This window comes from Bos javanicus, chromosome 4 (genome assembly GCF_032452875.1).
Source record: "Bos javanicus breed banteng chromosome 4, ARS-OSU_banteng_1.0, whole genome shotgun sequence".
Lineage (NCBI taxonomy): Eukaryota > Metazoa > Chordata > Mammalia > Artiodactyla > Bovidae > Bos > Bos javanicus.
The window spans coordinates 55,724,942-55,744,818 of record NC_083871.1 but is presented as its reverse complement, the minus strand read 5'-3'; the positions used below and the strand labels follow the sequence as shown (position 1 = coordinate 55,744,818).

The window sequence follows — 19,877 nt, the reverse complement described above, 5'->3', positions numbered from 1 at the left end:
GACTCTGGAACTATATATGTGTAGGAAATGAAATCTATAGCAATGGATACCCAGGCAAGTCACTGTGGGTTACATATCCCTTCTATAATTTTTTCTAATCCTCTGTTTAGAATCTTTCCTAATGAGTGGGCAGCCATTATTTCTAATTTAATTAATTTACTCCCTTTGAAAACTTCATGTTTGGTTATTTTTCCTGTCTCAGAAAGAACATTATTTCAAGCTCTTTGCAGGTCTAGTAATTGTGGACTTGTATTTTTCTTCTGGTCAGAATATCAGGCATAAAAACTCAAACAATCTCTGCCAAGAGAGTTTGTTTTCTATTTGTTGTGTCTCCCTTACTCTGACACCTTTGTAGGACATAATTATCAACGATGCTGACTTCTTTTCACGTATCTTCATCTGTACCTGACTATGTAAAATAGGGTAATGCTAGTTGCTGTAACAGCTAAACCTTAGAGTTTTAATGTGATGTGATGAAACTCACGTTTTAGTTCTCACAACTTAGTGGTTTATGTTTCACAAACTTAATGGCTCTCTATGAATATTCCTGGGCTTCTCTGGTGGCTCAGTGGTAAAGAATCTGCCTCCAATACAGGAGTCATAGGAGATGCAAGTTTGACCCTTGGGTTGGGAAGATCCCCTAGAGGTGAGCATGGCAACCCACTCCAGTATTCTTGCTTGGAGAATCCCATAGACAGAGGAGCCTTGTGGGCTACAATCCATAAGGTCTCAAATAATTGAACATGACTGAAGCGATTTAGCATGCACACATGCATAAATATTCCTGGTGAGCTGGAGTTTCCTCCATGTGGTAATTCTGGGATCCACACTCCTTCCATCTTGTGGTTTTTACATCCCATGGGGATCTTAGGTGAAAAGACAAAGAGTTAGTGGATAATTAACATTTGTGTTTTTAAAACTATACCATGAAGGTGACAAACATATCTGCCCACATCCACGAGTAAGAGCTAAACCAGTGGTTCTTGGATGCAAGAGGAATCTGGGAAATGTAGTTTATGGGTGAGTTAATAGCTCACAGCATTGAATCTTCCATATACAAGGGAAATACAGCATTTTGTTGGAGATTAGCCATCTATAACTTCTGGAGTGGTGCAGTGGTAAAGAATCTGCCTACCAGTGCAGGAAATGGGAGGAGATATGGATTCAATCCCTGAATCGGAAAGATACCTTGGAGTGGGAAATGACAACCCACTCCATATTCTTACCTGGAATTTCCATGGACAGAGGAATCTGGCAGGTGGACTACAGTCCATGGGGTTGCAAAGAGTCGGATATGACTGAGCACACACACATGCACAGCCATTTATGCCACAATGACCAAAAGTGTAATAGAAATATTTCCTTCCTTATTCCAGTTTGATCTCTGCATAACATAATTATCCATAGTAAATTTATTTTATTTAATGTTAGTAATCTATTTTATTACCAGTTCCCCAATAACTTTATGTCTTATTTATTTCTTGGAATCCCTGGTGGCTTGGTGGTGGAGAATCTGCTCGCAGTGCAGGAGACATGGGTTCAATCCCTGGGTCAGGAAGATCCCCTGGAGAAGGAAAAGGCAACCCATTCCAATATTATTGCATAGAGAATTCCATGGGCAGAGGAGCCTGGTGGGCTATAGTCCATGGGATAGCAAAGAGTTGAACACTACTTGGCTACTAAATCACCATTTACTTCTCATATTATTTACTTATAGGACTATAAGTCCCTTTTAAAGGCAACATGGTAAGGAATATTAGGCAGATTGGTTGGTTCTGCTTTTGGCACAGAGATGAAGTGCTCACTATTAATGAATAAGGCATAGGATACATGAGACCCATTTTAGTTTACTTCCCCCAGGTAAAATAGGCCAACAAGGTAATAAGACCACACACTATTAGGACGTTCTTTTCTGGAAGAATGTCCCTGCAGTGTTTCTTTTCACTGTATTCCAGTTATATGGGCATATACTCTAAGTATATAAGTCTGCTCCCATGGAATAATTATGTCTTTCTGCGTTTTCCCAGAAAGTTATTGAATCAATTCAAGAATCACATGCTTATTTTGATGAAATATATAGTATTGATTCTTTTTATTGTATTTGTATTACACCAAATAGCTCAGAGATACCAAAGGAACATTTCATGCAAAGATGAGCTCAATAAAGGACAGAAATGGTATGGACCTAACAGAATCAGAAGATATTAAGAAGAGATGGCAAGAATACACAGAAGAACTGTACAAAAAAGATCTTCACGACCCAGATAATCACGATGGTGTGATCACTGACCTACAGCCAGACATCCTGGAATGTGAAGTCAAGTGGGCCTTAGAAAGCATCACTACGAACAAAGCTGGTGGAGGTGATGGAATTCCAGTTGAACTATTCCAAATCCTGAAAGATGACGCTGTGAAAGTGCTGCACTCAACATGCCAGCAAATTTGGAAAACTCAGCAGTGGCCACAGGACTGGAAAAGGTCAGTTTTCATTCCAATCCCAAAGAAAGGCAATGCCAAAGAATGCTCAAACTACCGCACAATTGCACTCATCTGACACGCTAGTAAAGTAATGCTCAAAATTCTCCAAGCCAGGCTTCAGCAATATGTGAACCGTGAACTTCCTGATGTTCAAGCTGGTTTTAGAAAAGGCAGAGAAACCAGAGATCAAATTCCCAACATCCGCTGGATCATGGAAAAAGCAAGAGAGTTCCAGAAAAACATCTATTTCAGCTTTATTGACTATGCCAAAGCCTTTGACTGTGTGGATCACAATAAACTGTGGAAAATTCTTCAAGAGATGGGAATACTAGACCACCTGATCTGCCTCTTGAGAAATCTGTATGCAGGTCAGGAAGCAACAGTTAGAACTGGACTTGGAACAACAGACTGGTTCCAAATAGGAAAAGGAGTTCATCAAGGCTGTATATTGTCACCCTGTTTATTTAACTTATATGCAGAGTACATCATGAGAAACGCTGGACTGGAAGAAACACAAGCTGGAATCAAGATTGCTGGGAGAAATATCAATAACCTCAGATATGCAGATGACACCACCCTTATGGCAGAAAGTGAAGAGGAACTCAAAAGCCTCTTGATGAAAGTGAAAATGGAGAGTGAAAAAGTTGGCTTAAAACTCAACATTCAGAAAACGAAGATCATGGCATCCGGTCCCATCACTTCATGGGAAATAGATGGGGAAACAGTGGAAACAGTGTCAGACTTTATTTTTCTGGGCTCCAAAATCACTACAGATGGTGACTGCAGCCATGAAATTAAAAGACGCTTACTCCTTGGAAGGAAAGTTATGACCAACCTAAATAGCATATTCAAAAGCAGAGACATTACTTTGCCAACAAAGGTCCATCTAGTCAAGGCTATGGTTTTTCCTGTGGTCATGTATGGATGGGAGAGTTGGACTGTGAAGAAGGCTGAGCGCTGAAGAATTGATGCTTTTGCACTGTGGTGTTGGAGAAGACTTTTGAGAGTCCCCTGGACTGCAAGGAGATCCAACCAGTCCATTCTGAAGGACATCAGCTCTGGGATTTCTTTGAAAGGAATGATGCTAAAGCTGAAACTCCAGTACTTTGGCTACCTCATGCGAAGAGTTGACTCATTGGAAAAGACCCTGATGCTGGGAGGAATTGGGGGCAGGAGGAGAAGGGGACAACAGAAGATGAGATGGCTGGATGGCATCACTGACTCGATGGATGTGAGTCTGGGTGAACTCTGGGAGTTGGTGATGGACAGGGAGGCCTGGCGTGCTGCGATTCATGGGGTCGCAAAGAGTTGGACACGACTGAGTGACTGATCTGATCTGATCTGATTACACTAAAATCTAATGAAATTTGAAGTATAAAATCTTGTGATTTTATATGAGAATTTAAGCATAAAATGCAAGACAAAATGGAAACAAATGACATTCGCAGCATCATTATTTTCTTATGTGATATAGGCAGAGGGAAAGAGTAGTATTTCATAGATGACAACATTATATTTTTCTAGTCTCAGACTTCTTATCTCATCTTGTTAAAATAAAAAAAAAATGCAGAGTTTCTTTTCCAGCCTTAGAGAAGAGAATGAGATTGTTCCACTCTTCTTTTAAATGTAATTAGTATAATAGAATATCCTTACATCAATGTGTTCTTTCAGAGCTGCCAGTCATTTGCTGAATTCCTAAAATATTTTATTCCCAAATTCTTTGCATGCATACATACAACCAGATCATTTTGAAAGCTGTAAAGTGTGATGTAAAAAGTGAGCAGTCACTTCCATCCTCTTCCTGCCATTGCCCCCTAGAATGGACACAAATTAATCTTAATCTTTGAGCTATAAAGAGATTTCTGTGGCTTTATGAAAAACATTACAATTTTATAGTTCCTGTGCATGGCTAGTATATGGCACTTATGGCTAAAATCTCCTTCCTAATAACATTTTAAATTCCACTGAATAAATATCATAGAAGATGAGATAATACCTCCAGTTTTTCTGAATTGGTCTTTCAATCCCGGAAGGTAAACAGGTAGAAACATGTATCCTGAGGATTTGCTTCTTTGTGTTCTGACACTTTATAAAGTGTCAACACTTTAAAGATTCTTGGCTAAATATCCTCCTCTGCTATTACCATTGAGCTTGATGAGCTTGGATTTAGCGGGGTGGTTACTGCCAGGGGAGTAGTTCAGCTGTGTCAAATTACATAAAATAAAACCTGTTTTAGAAATAGTAAGGAATGCGATTGCTCAACAATAAGCTTGCTTAAGCCTGAACAGACGGAAGAAAAGTAGAGCAGACTGCTAAACAGATGATAATAAGCAACAGTTAGACTCAAAGATGGTGGCCTGATCTGAAGAGAATTAAAGAACCATTTGCATCAGATGTTGGAACAGTTAAGCCACGCTTAAAGTCAGTGAATGTCATTGGAAGCTGCTTTAAATAATGTGATGCAACACAGATTATTTTATGTATTTGCAAAGCCAGATTGGATAAGGAGTAAGAATTTCAGAGGGAACAAACTGACTGGAGATGTCAGTTTGTTTATAGTTTGTTTACTACCTTTATAGATGGCACTAATATAGATGAACTAGTACATTATGGAGAAGTGAGCTAATGGGCTCAGGAAGAGAAATATGAATATTAAACTGACTTCTCAGATTTCATCAGAAGTTTTTAGTTTATATGTGTGCGTCTTAATGTCTACACTAAAGCAGAACACACCTCTCATCCCTGCCATCTCATGCTTAATGAGGAGGATAATGTGTGTGTGTGTATGTGTATTTGTGAATGTTTATGTGCATATATCTTGTCTCCATATCTAGCTGCGGATAGATAGATGCCAAAACTGACCTTCTTTAATCACTATAGATATTTTGTTTAAATATCCTGAATTAACAAACTTACATAAGCTCTCAAAGTTATAGTTTATTTTTAATCCTTTTCATTTCAAAATAATTTTAGTCTTATAGAAGAGTCGAACATGTAGAATGGAATGTTTCTGTATATCATTCACTAGCTTCCTTTAAAGTCAATTTCTTATATACTCTATATTACATTTATCAACTAAGGAATGAATGTTGGTATAATACCATTATACCAAAATCAGATTGATTATATTCTTTGTAGCCAAAGACAGAGAAGCTCTGTACAGTCAGCAAAAACAAGACTGTGGCTCAGATCATGAACTCCTTATTGGAAAATCCAGACAAATTGAAGAAAGTACAGAAAACCACTAAACCATTCAGGTATGACCTAAATCAAATCCCTTACAATTATACAGTGGAAATAACAAATAGATTCAAGGGATTAGATCTGATAGAGTACCTGAAGAACTATGCATGAAGGTTTGTAACATTGTATAAGATGCAGTGATCAAGACCATCCCCAAGAAAAAGAAATGCAAAAAAGGCAAAATGGTTGTCTGAGGAGGCCTTACAAATAGCTGAGAAAAGAAGAGAAGCTAAAAGCAAAGGAGAAAAGGGAAGATATACCCATCTGAATGCAGAGTTCCAAAGAATAGCAAGGAGAGATAAAAAAGCCTTCCTCATTGATCAGTGCAAAGAAATAGAGGAAAACAAAAGAATGGGAAACTACAGATCTCTTCAAGAAAATTAGAGATATCAAGGGAACATTTCATGAAAGATAGGCACAATAAAGGACAGAAATGGTATGGACTTAACAAAAGCAAAAGATGTTAGGAAGAGGTGGTAAGAATACACAGAAAGTGAAAATTGCTCAGTCCTGTCCAAATCTTTGCCACCCCATGGACTATATAGTCCATGGAATTTTCCAGGCCAGAATACTGGGGTAGGTAGGCGTTTCCTTCTCTAAGGGATCTTCCCAACCCAGGGATCGAACCCAGGTTTCCCACATAGTACACAGTTTCTTTACCAGATAAGCCACCAAGGAAGCCTAGAATACACAGAAGAACTATACAAAAGAGACTTGACCCAGATAACTATGATCATGTGATCACTCACCTTGAGCCAGACATCCTGGAATGCGAAGTCAAGTGGGCCTTAGGAAGCATCACTATGAGCAAAGCTAGTGGAGATGATGGAATTCCAGCTGAACGATTTCAAATACTAAAAGATGATGCTGTGAAAGTGCTATCCTCAATATGCCAGCAAATTTGGAAAACTCAGCAGTGGCCACAGGACTGGAAAAGGTCAGTTTTCATTCCAATCCCAAAGAAAGGCAATGCCAAAGAATGCTCAAACTACCGCACAGTTTTACTCATCATATGCTAGCAAAGTAATGCCCCAAATTCTCCAAGCCAGGCTTCAACTGTACATGAACCGAGAACTTTCAGATGTTCAAGCTAGATTTAGAAAAGGCAGAGGAACCAGAGATCAAATTGCCAACATCTGTTGGATCATAGAAAAAGCAAGAGAGTTCCAGAAAAACATCTACTTCTGCTTTATTGACTATGTCAAAGCCTTTGACTGTGTTGATCACAATAAACTGAAAATTCTTAAATAGATGGGAATAACAGACCTGAGATCTCTGGTCTTACCTACCTCCTGAGATCTCTGTATGCAGTCAAGAAGCAACAGTTAGAACCGGACATGGAACAAAGGACTGGTTTGAAATTGGGAAAGGAATACGTCAAAGCTGTATATTGTCATCCTGCTTATTTAACTTATGTGCAGAGTACATCATGCAAAATGCCTGGTTGGATGAAGAACAAGCTGGAATCAAGATTGCTGGGAGAAATATCAATAAGCTCAGATATGCAGATTATACTACCCTTATGGCAGAGAGTGAAAAGGAACTAGAGAGCCTCTTGATGAAAGTGAAAGAGGATAGTGAAAAAGCTGGTTTTAAACTCAACATTTAAAAAACTAAGATCGTGGCATCTGGTCCCATCACTTCATGGCAAATAGTAGGGGAAACAATGGAAACAGTGACAGACTTTATTTTCTTGGGCTCCAAAGTTACTGCAGATGGTGACTGCAGCCATGAAATTAAGAGACACTTGCTCCTTGGAAGAAAAGCTATGACCAACCTAGACAGCATATTAAAGAGCATTACTTTGCCAACAAAGGTCTGTCTAATGAAAGCTATGGTTTTTCCAGTACTCATGTATGGATGTGAAAGTTGGACCATAAAGAAAGAAGAATGTTGAAGAATGGATGCTTTTGAACTGTGGTGTTGGAGAAGACTCTTGAGATCCCTTAGACTGTAAGGAGATCCAACCAATTAATCCTAAAAGAAATCAGTCCTTAATATTCATTGGAAGGACTGATGCTGAAGCTGAGGCTCTGGCCATTGATGTGAAGAACTGTCTCATTGGAAAAGATCCTGATGCTGGGAAAGATTAAAGGCAGGAGGAGAAGCGGACAACAGAGGATGAGATGATTGGATGGCATCACCAATGATGATCGCATCATGTCCATAGGGACATGAATTTGAGCAAGCTCTGGGAGTTGGTGACAGACAGGGAAGCCTGTCATGCAGCAGTCCATGGGGTTGCAAAGAGTTGGACACAACTGAGCAACTGAGCTGAACTGACAATACTATTAACTAGACTAGTCTTCATTCAAATTTCCATTGTTGTTCTAACATTTTTTGGGGAGATACCCAAAATACCACATTACATTTAGGCATTGTGTCTCCTTATTCTCTTCTGACCTGTGGTTATTTCTTGGTCTTTCCCTTATCATTCATGGTTTTGATAGCTTTGAAGAGTACTGGTCAAGTATTTTGACCCTCAGTTTTGGTTTGCCTGATGTTTTCTCATGGATAGATTGTAGAGTTTGGAGAATACCACAGAGGTGATGTGCTCTTGTCACACCATACTGGGGATGTGTGCTGTCAAAGTGACTTATTAGTTTGTTAAGTGGATATATGCCAGGTTTCTCCACTTGAAATTACTATTGAAAGTGAAAGTCATTCAGTCATGTCTGACTCTTTGGGACACCATGAACTGTAGCCTGCCAGGCTTCTCTGTCCATGAAATTCTCCACGCCAGAATACTAGAGTGGGTAACCATTTTCTTCTCCAGGGGATCCAACCAACCTAGGGATCAATCCCAGGTCTCTTACATTGCAGGTGAATTCTTTACTGTCTGAGCCATCAGGGAAGCCCAAGAGTACTGGAGTGGGTAGCCTATACCTTCTCCAGTGGATATTCCCAACCCAGGAACTGAACCTGGGTTTCCTGCATTGCAGGTGAATTCTCTACCAGATGAGCTACCAGGGAAGCCTGAAATTACTATTACATCTACTTTAAAATCTCTGTATCTTTTATGAAAGTGTTGCATGTAAGATACAATAGTTGTTATTGTTTAGCTGCTAAGTCATGTCTGACTCTTTTGCAACCTCAGGTACTGTAACCCACCAGGCTTCTTTGTCCACAGGATTATCCCAGGCAAGTGTCCTGGAGTGGGTTGCCATTTTCTCTTCCAGGGGTTCTTCGCAACCCAAAGATCTAACCCCAGTCTCCTGCATTGGCAGGCGGATTCTTTACCACTGAGCCACCAGGTAAGCCTGGTGAAAGTAGTCATTGCATGCATGTGTGCTAAGTTGTTTCAATCATGTCAGACTCTTTGCAACCCTATGTACTGTGGGTCCCAATGCTTCTCTGTCCATGGGATTCTCCAGGCAAGAATACTGGAGTGCCTTGTTATGCCCTCCTCCAGTGATTCTTCCTGACCCAGGGATTGAACCTGCATCTCCTGTGGCTGCAGGCAGATTATTTACCACTGAACCACCAGGGAAGGCCCAGGTAGTATTGAGCTAACTTTAACTGTTAGTCATGTTAGGCGAATAGGAAGAGATTAGTTTCAGTGACATTCACAAAAGCACAAAGTGTGGAGAATATATCCTTTGCATTTTGAACATACAAACAGTAGAATATGCATAATCCCTAGATTAGCATTTTGAAGTTGTTTCATAGAAATAATAATTTCGACACATTCAATATTGCCTACTTATTTACAACAATATTCAGTTCACTTCACTCACTCAGTCGTGTCCAACTCTTTGCGACCCCATGAATCACAGCACGCCAGGCCTCCCTGTCCATCACCAACTCCTGGAGTTCACCCAAACTCATGCCCATCGAGTCAGTGATGCCATCCAGCCATCTCATGCTTTGTTGTCCCCTTCTCCTCCTGCCCCGAATCCCTCCCAGCATCAGAGTTTTTCTAATGAGTCAACTCTTCATACGAGGTGGCCAAAGTATTGGAGTTTCAGCTTTAGCATCAGTCCTTCAAAAGAACATGCAGGACTGATCTCCTTTAGAATGGACTGGTTGGATCTCCCTGCAGTCCAAGGGACTCCCAAGAGTCTTTTCCAACACCACAGTTCAAAAGCATCAATTCTTAGGCACTCAGGTTTCTTCACAGTCCAACACTCACATCCATACATGACCACTGGAAAAACCATAGCTTTGACTAGATGGACCTTTGTTGGCAAAGTAATGTCTCTGCTTTTCAATATGCTATTTAGGTTGGTCATAACGTTCCTTCCAAGGAGTAAGCGTCTTTTATTTTCATGGCTGCAGTCACCATCTGCAGTGATTTTGGAGCCCCCAAAATAAACTCTGACACTATTTCTACTGTTTCTCCATCTATTTCCCATGAAGTGATGGGACCAGATGCCATGATCATCGTTCTCTGAATGTTGAGCTCTAAGCCAACTTTTTCACTCTCCTCTTTCACTTTCATCAAGAGGCCTTTTAGTTCTTCTTCACTTTCTGCCATAAGGGTGGTGTCATGTGAACATCTGAGGTTATTGATATTTCTCTCAGCAATCTTGATTTCAGCTTGTGCTTCTTCCAGCCCAGCGTTTCTCATGATGTACTCTGCATAGAAGTTAAATAAGCAGAGTGACAGTATACAGCCTTGATGTACTCCTTTCCCAGTTCTGAACCATTCCATTGTTCCATGTCCAGTTCTAACTGTTGCTTCCTGACCTGCATACAGGTTGCTCAAGAGGAAGGTCAGGTGGTCTGGTATTCCCATCTCTTTCAGAATTTTCCATGGTTTATTGTGATCCACACAGTCAAAGGTTTTGGCATAGTCAATAAACAGGAATAGATGTTTTTCTGGAACTCTCTTCTTTTTTCCATGATCCAACATATTAGGAAATAGAAAATGAGTCCTTTATTATTCTTAACCTTTTAAACTTTGGCTCTATTTTTTCTGTTTTTAAACACAGCTGTTTAATCAGTTCATTTTGTCATAGGTAAAATGCTGTCCAAAAAACTGATAACATTAGTCTTTTAATTTATCACTTGTTTTGGTGTATATACACAGGCTCTTATTACAGTTTCTTGAGACTACAAAGAAAAAAGCAAAAATATTGTAAACATGCAAAGGCATACCAGTCAGACTGCCAAGATAAAAATAGAACTGAAGGGAAAATGTATAAACACTTCTGTAATTCTAACATTTAGTTATTAATCAGCACAGAGAAATCCCTTGCATTCCTATACACTAACAATGAGAAAACAGAAAGAGAAATTAAAGAAAAAATTCCATTTACCATTGCAATGAAAAGAACAAAATACTTAGGAATAAATCTACATAAAGAAACAGAAGACCTATATATCAGATCAGAGATCAGTCGCTCAGTCGTGTCCGACTGCATGCGACTCCATGAATCGCAGCACGCCAGGCCTCCCTGTCCATCACCAACTCCTGGAGTTCACTCAGACTCAAGTCCATTGAGTCAGTGATGCCATCCAGCCATCTCATCCTCTGTCGTCCCCTTCTCCTCCTGCCCCCAATCCCTCCCAGCATCAGGGTCTTTTCCAATGAATCAACTCTTCGCATGAGGTGGCCAAAGTACTGGAGTTTCAGCTTTAGCATCATTCCTTTCAAAGAAATCCCAGGGCTGATCTCCTTCAGAATGGACTGGTTGGATCTCCTTGCAGTCCAAGAGACTCTCAAGAGTGTTCTCCAACACCACAGTTCAAAAGCATCAATTCTTCGGCGCTCAGCCTTCTTCACAGTCCAATTCTCACATCCATACATGACCACAGGAAAAACCATAGCCTTGACTAGACGAACCTTTGTTGGCAAAGTAATGTCTCTGCTTTTGAATATGCTATCTAGGTTGGTCATAACTTTCCTTCCAAGGAGTAAGCATCTTTTAATTTCATGGCTGCAGTCACCGTCTGTAGTGATTTTGGAGCCCAGAAAAATAAAGTCTGACACTGTTTCCACTGTTTCCCCATCTATTTCCCATGAAGTGGTGGGAAACTATATAGAAAACTATAAAACACTGATGAAAGAAATCAAAGATGACACAAATAGATGGAGAAATATACCATGTTTGTGGATCAGAAGAATCAATATAGTGAAAATGAGTATACAACCCAAAGCAATCTATAGATTCAATGCAATCCCTATCAAGCTACCAACGGTATTTTTCAGAGAACTAGAACAAATAATTTCACAATTTGTGTGGAAATACAAAAAACCTCGAATAGCCAAAAGAATCTTGAGAAAGAAGAATGGAATTGGAGGAATCAACCTGCCTGACTTCAGACTGTACTACAGAGCAACGGTCATCAAGACAGTATGTTACTGGCGCAAAGACAGAAATGTAGGTCAATGGAACAAAATAGAAAGCCCAGAGATAAGCCCATGCACCTATGGACACCTTATCTTTGACAAAGGAGGCAAGAATATACAATGGAGAAAAGACAATCTCTTTACCAAGTGGTGCTGGGAAAACTGGTCAACCACTTGTAAAAGAATGAAACTAGAACACTTTCTAATACCATACACAAAAATAAACTCAAAATGGATTAAAGATCTAAATGTAAGGCCAGAAACTATAAAACTCCTAGAGGAAAACATAGGCAAAGCATTCTCTGACATACATCACAGCAGGATCCTCTATGACCCACCTCCCAGAGTAATGGAAATAAAAGCAAAATAAATAAGTGGGACCTAATTAAACTTAAAAGCTTTTGCACAATGAAGGATACTCTAAGCAAGGTGAAAAGACAGCCTTCAGAATGGGAGAAAATAATAGCAAAAAAAGCAACTGACAAAGAATTAATCTCAAAAATATTCAAGCAGCCCATGCAGCTCAATTCCAGAAAAATAAATGACACAGTCAAAAAATGGGCCAAAGAACTAAATAGACATTTCTCCAAAGAAGACATACACATGTGTAACAAACACATGAAAAGATGCTCAACATCTCTCATTATCAGAGAAATGCAAATCAAACCACAATGAGGTACCATTTCATGTCAGTCAGAATGGCTGCTATCCAAAAGTCTAAAAACAATAAATGCTGGAGAGGGTGTGGTGTAAAGGCAACCTTCTTACACTATTGGTGGGAATGCAAACTAGGCCAGCTACTATGGAGAACAGTGTGGAGATTGCTTAAAACACTGGAAATAGAACTGTCATATGACCCAGCAATCCCACTGCTGGGCATACACACTGAGGAAACCAGAATTGAAAGAGACACGTGTACCCGAGTGTTCATCACAGTACTGTTTACAATAGCTAGGACATGGAAGCAATGTAGATCCCCATTGGCAGACGAATGGACAAGAAAGCTGTGGTACATATACACAATGGAATATTACTCAGCTATTAAAAAGAATGCATTTGAATCATTTTTACTGAGGTGGATGAAACTGGAGCCTATTATACAGAGTGAAGTAAGTCAGAAAGAAAAACACCAATACAGTATAATAATGCATATATATGGAATTTAGAAAGATGGTAATGATGACCCTATATGCGAGACAGCAAAAGAGACACAGAGATAAAGAACAGACTTTTGGACTCTGGGAGAAGGTGAGGGTGGGATTATTTGAGAGAATAGCATTGAAACATGTATATTACCATATGTGAAGTAGATAGCCAGTCCAGATTTGATGCATGAGACAGGGCGCTCATGGCCGGTGCACTGGTATAACCCTGAGGGATGGGATGGGGAGGGAGGTTGGAGGGGGTTTCAGTATGGGGACATATGTACACCAATGGCTCATTCATGTAAATGTATGGCAAAACCACTACAATATTTTAAGGTAATTAGCCTCCAATTAAAATAAATAAATCATTTAAAAAATAAAAACATTTTTAGTGTGTTTGACATTAAAGAAGAAATATAGATATATTACAGGGACACAGAGATAACTTTCTTTATAACTTCTACTGTTTAAACAGTTTCACAGTGATGCCAGAGTAATGTGAAGCATTTTGAAAGCTTTGATTTTAGGCTACTTCCTTTTCCCACCACTTTTTTCTAAGCTTACAATGCTAAAGATAATCAAGGCTTAATCTCTGGGCTCATTTGAGGGGGACTTGTTGACAGTTAAGCAACATTAGGAAGATAAACTTTCCTCAAAGTAGATCAAAGGAAACATATGACTGGGGAAAAATGAAAAAGAATAAAAGAAGGTAATTTAAAAACTATGAGAAAAGTGTGCATCAGCAAATTACCTTTTCATGTGTCCAAAGATCTCACCTAGCTTTAAAGCCTACCAGTCAGCAACTGACAGTTGAGGATGCACTTTATTCTTGAGAAGGGCAGCATGCCAAATGCTCACTGTTCTCAGAAGGTAGTCCCACTGTGAGAGGCAAAAGAGTGAGGGCAATGAGCCCCTCTAGCTTATTATCTATGTTCCCAGCAATAGTGTAAGTCAGATGCCATCTTATGTTTCTGGAGTAATTTTAAGGGGATAAAAATATTCTGTACAGATATTTTATTTTATTTATTCTCTTACCATCACCTACTTTCTTAATAGATACTGATACTAATGAGAAAATTACAAAAATAGTCATTAGTTATTAGTCACTAGCAGATGGTTTTAAGCACACAGATTTCTTATTGGAAGGCTCTCTTTAAACTGTGCAGCTGTTAACCATGAACTGAAACTAAAGTTGTTTTTGAAGATCCTCTGTTACTCAGGTTTAGAGTGTTAATCCTGATTTAGTACCCATTCCTCCTGATCAAGTTTATTTTTGGACCTATCTCTACCTTTTGTAGGAAAAATTTAAAAGCCAGTAGTCTTTGGCATAGACAATCAGAAAGAAAGACAAAAATGAGAAGGGAGGAAGAGAGGGGAAGCATTAAAAATATCATCCTTCTTTCCAAGAACTGGAAATTTAGGGTCTTAGAACAAGTGAACGACTTGATCTCCAGCTTTTATTTCTGCCCTATCCTGTGTTTACCCATTGACAAATCTATGGCAGGTAGGCTCACAGCTTGAGTCTTTGTTTTACTAATTTAAGGTCTGCATATTTTCAGAGTTCCACGGAGAGGAAGGATGTCTAGGGACCTCTGAAAGGTATAGGCCTTACCTTACCTAAATAAAGAGAAAGATAAGCAGTGAGCCAGTTGGAGGTGGGAGTAGCATCTATGCTTGGATTCCAGCCTAACACACTATACGTCTTACAGAGAGGAAATTATATTTGAGAATTTAAAAAGAAGAGATACTTTACTAAAATCACAGCAAGATAGATAAAGTGTAAGGCAATAAACCTTACTTGATTATGTCACAAATGTTTACTTCAACATGAGAGAAGTGTTACTGTTTGAGCACACGATAGATGTCTGAACAGGAAGCCATGCTCATCTACATTTGGAATCAAGGGACAGTAGAACAGCAGGGAGCCCAGGCACAAATCATGATACCTTTGGCTTTGGCTTCAGAATCTTCAGTAGCAGACATTGCTCCATGAAGTAGGGCCTGAGGAAAAGGGATGAGAATTCCTGTCTGGTTGCTCTTGAGAACAGAGTGAGAGGTGGCTTCTAGAATTACTTAGAAGGGATTTGAGAAGCCTACTTTTTTTTCTTAATTAGGCAAAGAGGAGCAGGACTAGAGAAATATTATTTTTGCCAGTGTTATTCTGGGTCTGTTTTATATTTCATGGCCTGGACACACAAAGAGCATAAGACATTTAACTGATGTGCAGTTTTAAATATTTGCATTCATAAACAATGCAAATTTTATTTTACCTCTTTGGAGTCAGAGATTTAAATTCAATTCACAAAGATATATAACACAGTACCTGAATCTAGGCTTTATGCATTTAGAGAAAAAAATATTAACAGTAGTATTCTGGAAGGGACCTGCAAGTTTCATGATTATGAGTATAAATTTATTGACCCAGATTTCCTTCATTCTCACAAATGAGCATGAGTTTCTGGTAAAACTTTGGTTTTAGCTGTTCTGGCAAGAAGGAAAGAAAAGGAGGGAGGGAGAGAAAGGAAGGAGGACCAAGTTAGTTGTTTACTTAGTTGTTTGTTTGAGGTGCTCAATTAGTTTTGGACCACCTCAAATATTTTCAACAGACATGACAGGTTAAGTCAAAGGAGTAAAACCACTTTGTTGGTCCTAATGGTCCCAGATGGACTTAATATCCCTCATGTGAATGGTAGAGTTTGCATATATATATAATATATATATATATATATATATATATATATAGGAGCGGGGAATTTCCATATATATATACTGCTGCTACTGCTGCTAAATCGCTTCAGTCGTGTCCGACTCTGTGCGACCCCAGAGACCGCAGCCCACCAGGCTCCGCCGTCCCTGGGATTCTCCAGGCAAGAACACTGGCGTGGGTTGCCATTTCCTTCTCCAATGCATGAAAGTGAAGTCGCTCAGTCGTGTCCGACTCTTAGCGACCCCATGGACTGCAGCCTAGCAGGCTCCTCTGTCCATGGGATTTTCCAGGCAAGAGTACTGGAGTGGGGTGCCATTGCCTTCTCCTATATATATATATATATATATATAGGAGCAGGGAATGGTTAGGAAAGTATGCGTAGAGACTGGTATGCGAGAATGAAAATTCTAAACCCTCAAACCATCAACTAGTTCTTAGGTGCTACTGAAGAATGGAAAGAATGGGACCCTTACTTTCAGGATCTGAAGACATTTAGTGTTTGGACTAATTTAGTTTTGGACTGAATAGGCAGTGATGAGCTAAATTGATGTACATAATAAATGGAGGGGATCTGAAAGGAGAAAAAGCCTTCTAGAAGAGAGAAGGCTGGTCAGTGCCTAGTCTGTATTAAAATGTTCAAATTTGGTAAAACTTAAAGTCCTGGTCCTCCAAACCTTTAGTACGCAACATGATAACCTTGAGTGAGTGGGTTGGGAAAAATTGGAGAAAGGGATAAATTCCAGATCTGGGCTTTCACAGAGCAGAAGGAAGAGAATGACTACAAGATAGAAGTCTTTGAATCCACTGGAAACTGAAAAAATTCAAAGCCAAAAGTGGCCAGGAAATTTTAGGTCCTAGAAATTATCAGGAGCAGAGGAAAGACATTAAAATTAACATTGAATTTTACTTAGACCTCAAAGGCAGGATGACCTCAGCTGCTTTTTTGGTCTTTCAAGCAGCACATCATTGGCAGTAGTGGAACCAACTAGGCAGCCAACAGCCTAAAGAGATGGTAGTCATTTGGCCCTGCTGCTAATAATTTAACTGCATAGAGATGATAACAGGAATTTAGCAGGGATCACAGTTTAAATCATTTCCCTATTTTATGTCACTCAGAATATTTTTCTAAAAGTGTTTCAGTCCCTGAGAAGAGAAAGAGCAGTAATAATGTGCACCCTATGACTACTGAGAGAAATCTAGTATCTCATATGACATTTACTTTTTCCTTGCCTGTAAAGAGGAATGAGATACCTTGGTGATGAAGATAAATGAGATCAACTACCGTGTATCATTTATATCTCAAGTTGCATTTTTTTTTTTAAACAAGCCACATGGACCTGTTAAAATTGGAATTTAAACAAAACTGCAGGGAAATAATTATCTTAAGGTGAATTGCTTAAGAGGGAAATTGCAGTTTGACACTGGGGGCTGGGTAGTTTATGAGTGTAGAATCATAGAAATAGTCTGCTCTGAACAAAAGTAGCATTTAGCTGCAGGTTCTATTATGTATTTGATATTACTGATCCTAGCAAAGTGAGGAATAAAAATTGAGCATTTATACACACCAAGCTGAAGAAAGAGGCCTTTAAATTACCTTTCAGACTGTGAGTTTAATTGAATTTCTCACATTTATTTCAGTATAATGACAGCAGGTTTGTTGTGTGGATGTCACCATTCTTTGAAAGCTGCTTTATTCTTCCCAATAGCACAGAACCTGCATTCTTCATTTTTAGAGAGCATTCCCAACAATAAGTAATGCTTGCTTATAAATTGGAGTGCACCAGAGTCCTATTTAAAGGCCAGCCTCACTGACAGCCTTGCAGGATAGAAGGGGAGAATATATGTTTTATGCTCATACAGCTTCTTGAGGAAATGGAGTATATATAGTCAAGTTATGATTACAGTTATGGTTAGGTTCATTTATTTGTCAAGTGCCAAGGAATACACTTGAAAAAGCAAAAAAAAAAAAAGAAGAAGAAGAGGAAGATCAAGACAATATGCTTGTTTCATAGATGATGTTACTATAGAATAAAAGTTTGTATGAATCCCCAAGACAGATACATGCCATTATTTTTTATCAGTTGAGTATTATGTGAAGTTGTTTTATATTTTTTGGCACATAAAGCTTTTCCCCATTGAAATAGTTGATTGTCTTTATCAGTTCAATGTAAAATATAGTGGATGTTTGCTCTTCAGAGAGGATGATCCTTATAAAAACTCCCAAAATTAAAAATATATATATTGTTTATATACTCCTGGATTTCCTAAAAGTCATATTTCCATTATGCTACACATGCCTGCTATGCAAGTTGACTTTTCACATGTTGCTAAGACTTTCTCTCTCATTTAATGAGCTATCTCTGTCCTAGCTGGAATAGTCATGCTAATTCTATCTGAATTTATTTAAACAAATACTTATATAGTACTACTGTAAACCCTTTATAAATATTAACTAGCTTCAATCCTCATTATAACACTTTGAGAGATCATTATTTTCACTTTAGAGATGAGAAAAATAAGCAGGTACTGCTGAGAATTTGCCAGAAATCAGTTTGATTAAAACTCAAGAAGTCTGGTTCCAAGGTCTATATGTTTAATAATTATGCTATGCCCAGGAGTTTATAGCACATACACATTTCTTCTTATCAATGATATGCTATTCTTTAAAAATTCTTTCCTGCAAAGATCTATCTGTTTCTTTGACTTTTTATTTACTTCTATCACCAATTTTAAAAACTAACTTTGATGTGGTAGTGGGGGATGGTGCATAAGTATTATTCCACATGTATAATTATGGTCATGTTTTCATTGCTCAGCTGCTGCCCAGGTGCCTTGATGGACTGCAAGACTCGCTCTGATATTCTGCCCTTTCAATACATGTAATCAAATTGTTTCTCATCAAAATTACAGATTACTGCATGCAAGGGACCCAGGTCAGTCTACAGTAGTCAAACCTATGAATGTTAAACCCATAAGTGCCAAGATTTTATTACAGTCAGTGCTTAGGGCGAGTGAAGTGTTTCACTTTCTTAAATGCTTTCTGGCCATACCCACCCCAAATGCAAACATATACTATTTTTCTTTGCATAATTCTACTACAGAAAAATATTTCAGGATGACTTTATTCCTTGGAAGATAGTACTCTGAAATCTCTTATGGGTAGATGTGAAGTATTTAATACATATTTCCAAGTAAATTTAGCCATTTATTTCTCTATCCCCTGTCTCTTCCCCCCTCACATTGCCTTGTTTGTTTTTGTTTATACACTGTATTTCTATTTATCTTAACTCAGGCCAAGAATTCATGTTATCTAACTCAATATATAACCTGATGAATTTTCCCAATTAAAAGCTAATTATTTTCACATCTAGGATTTAGATTAGAAAGTCAGGAAGCAAACTTTTAAAATATACAGTTTTTAAGTGATATTCCTGTGGACTTTTGATTTACATTGAGCAAAAGTTAACAAAAGGGGAAGTGGTCTGTTATATGTGGTCAATGATCAATTGCTTTTTAAAATTTCCTTGCCAACTTTTCCATTCTCAATTTTTGTTTATTTCTCACAAAGATATTTTTATACCAGGAGACATATGTCTTTAAGAGTATTTATGGAAAGGGTTACCTTAATTTATATTTGTACTATAGTTAGATTGTTCTAGGCTTTGCTGCATTGGACACTGTTTACCCACTGCTTCTGCAAATAGCTTCAGTGAATTCCTGTACTTTAATCTTTTCCTTTTTTAAACTCTCTTAAAAGGCAGTGAGCAGAATGAGAGTTATAAATTACCCTCCAGCAAGTCAGTAGTTCTCTAGCATGTGACTCATTCAGGAACTTATTTAAAATGCAGGTTACTGGGTTCCAGCCTTGGAAAATCTGGTTCAAGTTGTTTCATTCTGGTTGTTTAGTCTTTAATAACCAGTGATTCTAATGCTTTTGCTCTGTGGAGGACACTTGGCAAAATGTGTTTCACAGTGTCCAGTGCTAAGTCTCCTTCCCTTTATTTCCTAA

The 19,877-nt window shown here is 38.6% G+C and overlaps 1 long non-coding RNA gene across 1 annotated transcript in view; it reads left to right on the top strand.

The window, feature by feature from the left end:
* LOC133246101 (uncharacterized) overlaps positions 1–19,877 on the top strand; it is a 264,084-nt gene that overhangs the window by 106,662 nt on the left and 137,545 nt on the right. The window contains exon 2 of the long non-coding RNA XR_009735902.1: positions 18,685–18,801. This is a non-coding gene — a long non-coding RNA (uncharacterized LOC133246101). The remainder of the gene's footprint in view (positions 1–18,684; positions 18,802–19,877) is intronic.